Genomic DNA, 7,576 nt, shown 5'->3' on the forward strand with positions numbered 1-7,576 from the left:
ATAGCCTCTCCCTTTCAAGAGCTTTTGGCTCCCCCCAGCAGGCACAGGCCTTCGCCTGGGCCTGTGGTTCAGGAGGGGGCCTGTCCGAGACGGCCCAGAGGTGGAATCTTCACCAGGGGATGGGTGCTGGGGCGAGGAAGCGCGGGGCGGTGTTGTTAGAAACTCATTCCCACAGACATGGATCTCTCCAGATATTCCCTCCGCAGCAACAGGCCCAAGGATTGCCAGGACTCTTTCCTGCTCTGGGAAAAGTTATCCGCCCACCTTCCGCATTCTACTACTCTTATTCTCAAGTCGTGAGATAGTTTTCCCCCCCTCCCGCCGCCAACATCGGCGCCAGACCTAGTTTGCGATGTGCAGGCAGGTCTCTCCGCGATCTCCTCCCACTTTTGTTTCTTCTGGCGGCTGGAAAGGCTGCCGCGTGCCTCAGTCAACAACAGCACGCCGCTGGCGCTGGTGTCAACCTCATCTCAAAGAGGAACAAGTTCTTCAGCAACGTGTCGTTTTCCTTGACGGCACGTGTCCGTCGCTTCCCTCTCGTTTGTCTTAAACAATAGGTGTCCGATTTTGTGTCCATTTAGATGCTTTTGATTAGTTGACAATTAAATGTCATTTTTACTTCATATGACTTCTCACAACTTTATTTCATCCCACTCAAGAAACAAAAACACCACCATATGATAGAAGTCTTGTTTTTCAAATGACTTCCGATGCTTTTTGCTAAGCGACTTCAGGGGCGGGGTTAACCAAAGAAGTACTTTATACTCCCTCGTCAAATGACTGATGAAGGGGGGGTTTTGGGAAACACTCAAAAGTAGCACACGTTACGTACGTACATCGTGAAGTTGTGCGTTAATCTCCAAGGTTCATCATGTTCAGGAAACTCACCCCCCCCCGCCCGATCTGAAGGGTCTCAGTGGCTCATGTCTAAGCAATGAGATCAAATATTCCCAAAGAGAAGATCCCACCAGCTGCACCTGCACAAGAGCCTGGGCTCCCCTGGGCCTGCTACACTGGCAGCTCTTTACCCGTGGGTCCTAGTCATCCTCTTCTAGTCCGGCATCTGGATGGGCGTCACGACCTCCAGCAAGGTGCTCTGCATCACAGCCCCTCTGCCGTGCATGCTGGTGCTCATGCTCATCGGGGACCACCCTCCCTAGAGCTATGGATATCATCAAGGTTCACCCCCACATCAAAGTCAAACAATCGATTCAAAACCAGTCCACACTGCGGGCCCTGCAGCCACTCGGATCTCAGGATTTCAGGTTCGAATTGGCCAACTACAATTCACCCCCATAGTCAACTGTATGACCAGCTTCGTCATCTTCCACCCTGGGTTTCATGGCCAAAAAAAACCCACAAGGTGGAAGCAGCCACCAAAGGATCAGCTCTGGTATTCAGGTCTGGAAGACATTGCAGGGTTACATGGTCAAAAAAAGGCAGAGGATATTGCCACTGAAGGAGCAGGTCTGGTCTTCCTCATCTACCCAGAAGCCATCTGAGCCCTCACAGGGTCACCTTTCTGGGAGACCGTCTTCTTTATAGGGCAGCAGACCCTGGGCTTCAACAGCACTATGGAGAACCTGTACTGCAGGAAGCTCCATTTTATTGGAGAGGTATCGCAGCTGTACGGCGTGGACAGATCCAAAGAAACACATCATGAAGATAAGCCTCAAGCCAGGACTCTACTGGAACCTGTCCATTTCTTTCTCTCCTAGTGAGAGGATCTTCAGATGGGCACCAGGAAGGCCAGAAGTCTGCATTATGGGGGAGGAAAAAAATTCCATTATTTGTGAGAAAAAAACCATTATCCTGCCCTGAAGCACAATGACACACATAACCCATCATAACCCTTTAGCTGTGCCAAACAGATAACAGGAATTCGGGTGCCTGTGTAGCAGAAGCCTTCTGTACTGCATATGCATATGGGAGCCAAGCTCTTGCAAGCCAGACTCAAAGAAAAGCAACAAATGGTCTTTCATACAGTGAAACAAGCTATAGCTAATAGTTAGCAATACAGAAATGTCTATATATGGATATAGATTACATACGGTTTAGGCCCAGTTTAGGGAGGCAAGCAGTTTAGCACACCACCAGTATAGCTGCGTCTCAATGAACTTGCCTGGCGATGCATGACAAACAGCTCAAATATACAGATAAAAGCAGAGCTTCCCTGGACAGGTTTGAGTGAAAGGCTATGATATACATACAGAATAAGCATCTTATAACTTAAATCATGTCTCTTGGCTTATTGACAAAGACAGGTTCTGCTTTTATGTTCTGGGCACAAAGCCAACTATGTAAAAGTTAGTTTAAACAAAAGAACAGCCTTTTATTTCTCCACTTAACCAAAAAGCTCATATTCCAGGTCTTCTCAGAGACCTTCTGGAGCACATTAACCCATTTAGTCTCTGACACCTAGATTCCTACTAAACTACATTTGATCAGCATTTCTTTAGAGATCTCTTTAAGGAATTGATACAGTACCTGCTTAAAAAAAAATCAATTCTCTTCCCCTCTGGATGCTTTGATCTATTGAAAAAAAAAGATCATTGCAGGTCTTCCTTTACTCTTCTCAATACTACAAAGCTTCGTACCGATTCCAAGACTCCAGGCAGGTCTGCTGACAGAACAAACTGCTCTCAGCTCTCAGCTCTCAGCTCTCAGCTCTCAGCTCTCAGCTCTCAGCTCTCAGCTCTCAGCTCTCAGCTCTCAGCTCTCAGCTCTCAGCTCTCTCCCTGAACTGCAAGTACTTAGAGACAGACCTCTCCCTCTCTCTCTGCCTGCTGTTATATTCCAATGGCTGATCCTGAGGAATCTTCAATTATACTCAGAGCCAATCGGATGGACCCTTTCTCTGCCTGTGGAATTCCACTCCACAGAAGGCGAATCAGGTAGTGAAGGCAGGTGTGTCCAATTACTGTCCAGCGGGGGGAGATACTTCACTACACAGCCACTAATAATCACCTTGTTTGAGCAGTCTTCAAGGGTGAATACTATTTAAAAAAAAATGTGGGTAACTTAACAGCCCTTCAGAAAGAATTCAGTTCTTTCATTTTGGGTTTCACAGTGTAAGTGTCTAAAAATGTAAAAAAAACAACGATATTTCCAACGATATTTTTCTGTGCATTTTGAAAAACAAACGTAAGTGCCGGTACTGTAAATCAAAGTATTTCCTGAAGGTTTTGATAAAAGATATGCTGATGACGTTTGGGAGAGTGATTTGTGAGACTTGTGTGCATTATACCCGATTTCTCCATTCTGTCCCTGAAATTTCTCAAAACTATTTTCTGATGTAGAGAACTAGCAATTAGTTGTATTATTTTTTTTCGTCAGCACACCCTATGGAACATGGTAAAATGTATTACATTTGATTAAAAAAAATTCTGTAACTACTTCAAAAAGAAACATGTACACTAATTGTGATTGCTTGTTCTTAAACATTTGATTCAAAACATCGAGTTGAGTTTTATTATCTCCTGGGGGCGACTGGTTTTCTGGCACAGTCCAAAACAAGACAAACACTTCCAACAGAGAAGACAGTACAGTAGTGTAGATCAGAGAGAAGAGAGCTACTTTACAATCTCAACAGAGACATTGCAGAGTTGAAAGACTTCCTGAGCCTTACTTTTACACCCGGGGACACAGAGACATCTTTAAGACGGGAGGAGTGTGAATTCACACTGCAGGGGGCGACACACACTCCATAATGCTCTTGGCCTGCTTTAAAAGCGCTTGTTTGTAGAGGATTTAAGATGATTCGAATCGCCCCAATTATTTTGCTACTTATTATATTGAGTCTCTATATACAGTATTTATTCTAATATATTATTAATTAGACAGTACGTGTTCAAATACTTTCAATAAATGTCTTCTAGAATAGTGTTAAAATAGTTTTCTTAAAAACACGAGATGTCCTAAGCGAAAGGTCTCCTTTTTTATATATATACACTGACTTATAATTTGCTCCCTGACTTCCAACTCATCGCTTCGCACTCGTTGATCAATCGGTGACAAACAGACATGAGGGAATCGCAGTCATTAGCCTTATTGAGGGCCCGTTGCGTCATATCCAACGCTATGCGTTATCTTTGCAATGAATGCTACGCTTCGCAAACGCGGAGGTGATCTCCAGTATCCTCTAAATACCACCATTAAGTTTGTTTTCCCCCAGCAGTGAATGCCTCTTCTGATACAGTTAATGAGAATCTGCTCACAGCGGCTCAATCGCCACCAACGTTCGCTTTAAGCCCTCAGCTACGTAAAAGAGTTGTGAACGAGTAAATGCGGTACTATCCGGAGATCATCCCCATCTCTGAGCTCAGTGGCAACGTCAAAACGCGCGGAACCAAGTCGGAGACCGGCTGAACGTGTGCTTTTGTACGGTGCCAAGAGCTCAGCATTGTTGTTCTAATTAGCACAAACCGCAGGGGCTCTCAACCACAACATTTCAATTAATCTGATCGGTAAGCATATACACAGGCCACGTTAGTGTAGAATTAGTACATGTCTGTCTCGTGTTAATACATAACGCACTGTCCCTGACAATTAAATTGTCACAATTAAACAATTAAAAATCAGCTTTTAATTTAAGGACCGCATTTATGCTAAAATACATCAGCTGAGGGTACGTAACTTCTAATGCGATTCTCAAGTGCAATTAGACAAACGAGTACATCAGCTGCGAGCTTGAGTTTAATCATGTATCGTATTGTAGCGGTTTATCTCTGATAAATGATACCGATTAACACGGAGATTCCTTAGCCGAATAAGCGTCGCTATTTCGGTTAATTTATTAGGCTACGTTTATGTCTGCACTACTGTAAATGGGAGCCTTGTGCACTTTCAGGTTCTGCATTATTTCCGAAACGTTATGTCTCCTTTTCCTTTCAGCTGGGAATAAACAACTTACCCGTTCCACGCAGAACAAGGTTCTGTACCAGCAAGATTTTAAAAACGCACTGTACCAGAACCATTATATGAAAAGCAACATGGCAAATTCAACTTCGCAACGGAATCTACTCAGCTAGATGTCTGAAGAAGGCCAGGTCCATTCTCAAGGACCCCAGTCATCCCAGTCACGAACTGTTTTCCCTCCTACCGTCCGGTAAACGGTGATTTTGCGATTCTTGTGTTTTTGTGATTCTTGTGAGCTCGCAAAAAAGACATTTCATTGCCAGCAGCTACTGCTGCACGCCGTATTGTTGTGCATTTGATCAATAAACTTTGATGTGATTTGAATCTTTTGGAAGCAGATGACGAATTTCTAAGACTTTCTAGCGAATCAGTCTTGAGAGCAAAGTGCATCCATTTATCAATTTTCCAGCAAAATACACGAGACCAGATATCCTCACCTTGCAGTGGCAAACCTCCCGTGTACACAACGTGGAACAGAAACGTGGAGGAATACGAGTTAATGGCTGAAAACAAAAAAAAAAAGGGTTGCTTGGGTAATTTTAAAGCAACCGGCTAAGAAGTACGTTCATCTAATAGGTAGAAATAGCTGTCATTCAGCGAATTCTGACCAATCAGAAACTTCGAGGAGGAGTAAATACTACTACAGGCTTTTTAATTTTTTTGCCGACCGTGAGGTAAAGTTCCCAGCAAACATTGCAATTGCAAAAATAGTAAATTAATTATTTTGTATAGGTATTGCTTTATTATTTTCTGTTATTGATTTCACATTTTGTGGAAGGAGGAGAAACTCGTTCCAGGTCCTATCTTCATAAAAATGCGTGCACACTTTATGTTTGTTCAATCACTCTCAAATCTTTATTCCAGATAGCAGATATAGTAGAGAAGACCAGGGGAGAGAAACGCACATCCGAGGCGTGCAACAACTTGAGAAATTGACTTACGAAGAAAGACAATAAAAGTGTTTGTTGTTTTTTTTCTGGATATTATTTTCTAATGTGTAAAGTGTACTGAGTGAGACATAAAACATTTGAAGGTTCATGCAGGATGTCCAAGGGGTGCCATTTAATTCAAATCCCTAACCAGGCCTGTACTGTGTATACTTTCCAAAATAATTCAAGATATTAAAGGGTACATCCATTCCAGGTGGACACTGACCTTGGGTTTCACTTGGGTGAGGGTGTCTATAAGGCTAATTAGACAAACATAGAGTGGGAGTAGCCGACATATATCAGACACACCTGACAGTGGAGTGACACTGTATCAGACACACCCACAGTGGGAGTGACACTGTATCAGACACACCTGACAGTGGAGTGACACTGTATCAGACACGCCCACAGTGGGGTGACACTGTATCAGACACACCTGAAAGTGGGAGTGACACTGTATCAGACACGCCCACAGTGGAGTGACACTGTATCAGACACACCTGACAGTGGGAGTGACACTGTATCAGACACACCCACAGTGGGGTGACACTGTATCAGACACACCTGACAGTGGAGTGACACTGTATCAGACACGCCCACAGTGGGGTGACACTGTATCAGACACACCTGACAGTGGGGTGACACTGAATCAGACACGCCCACAGTGGAGTGACACTGTATCAGACACACCTGACAGTGGGGTGACACTGAATCAGACACGCCCACAGTGGGGTGACACTGTATCAGACACGCCCACAGTGGGAGTGACACTGAATCGGACACGCCCACACTGGGAGTGACACTGTATCAGGCACGCCTACAGTGGGGTGACACTGTATCAGACACGCCCACAGTGGGGTGACACTGTATCAGACACACCCACAGTGGAGTGACACTGTATCAAACATGTCCACAGTGGGAGTGACACTGAATCGGACACGCCCACACTGAGAGTGACACTGTATCAGACACGCCCACAGTGGGAGTGACACAGTCTCTGAAGGTGCCCGCAGTAGGAGTGACACTGAATTGGACACGCCCACAGTGGGAGTGACACTGTATCAGACATGCCCACAGTGGGAGTGACACTGAATCGGACAGGCCCACTGAGGGTGGTTCTTGAAAAAAGTAGGGGTGTAACCCTGGTGTCCAGGCCAAATTACCACTCATGGCCTCCTAATAATTCCCATCTCTGAACTGGCTTCATCACTCCGCTCTCCTCCCCACTGAGAGCTGCTGTGTGTGAGCAGACTGGAGCTTCATCCAGGTGGGGCCACACATTGGTGTCAGTGGTGGGATTCCCCTGTAAAGCACTTTGAGTGGAGTGTCCAGAAAAATGCTATGTAAGTGAAATAATCCCTATTCTTCTTATTATTCTTATAAAAGTCTTTACAAAAGTATTCCATCGATACTTAATAAAAGTATTTACAATTTGTGGATTCTGTCTTCACTGTAATGTAGCATTGTATTGTATTTTTTATATGATACGTGTATGCTCTTCGTGATTGTTTCTTTCTTTTTCTTCATTGCATTTGTCTCTTTTTGTTTCTCTGTTATTTGGAATGCACTACAAAATATTTCTAACAACCCCAAGGGCTGGTTTGGCCATAAAGTTGACTCTGAGTTTGACCAATGATCTGATCGGAATGAGAGACTACCTAAAAATCCAATATGTGCCTCATTGCAACAAACTGTGAGGTCAAAAAGCAACACAGGAAACTCGAAACCTA

Source organism: Atractosteus spatula, chromosome 5, assembly GCF_055471065.1.
Source record: "Atractosteus spatula isolate fAtrSpa1 chromosome 5, fAtrSpa1.hap1, whole genome shotgun sequence".
Lineage (NCBI taxonomy): Eukaryota > Metazoa > Chordata > Actinopteri > Semionotiformes > Lepisosteidae > Atractosteus > Atractosteus spatula.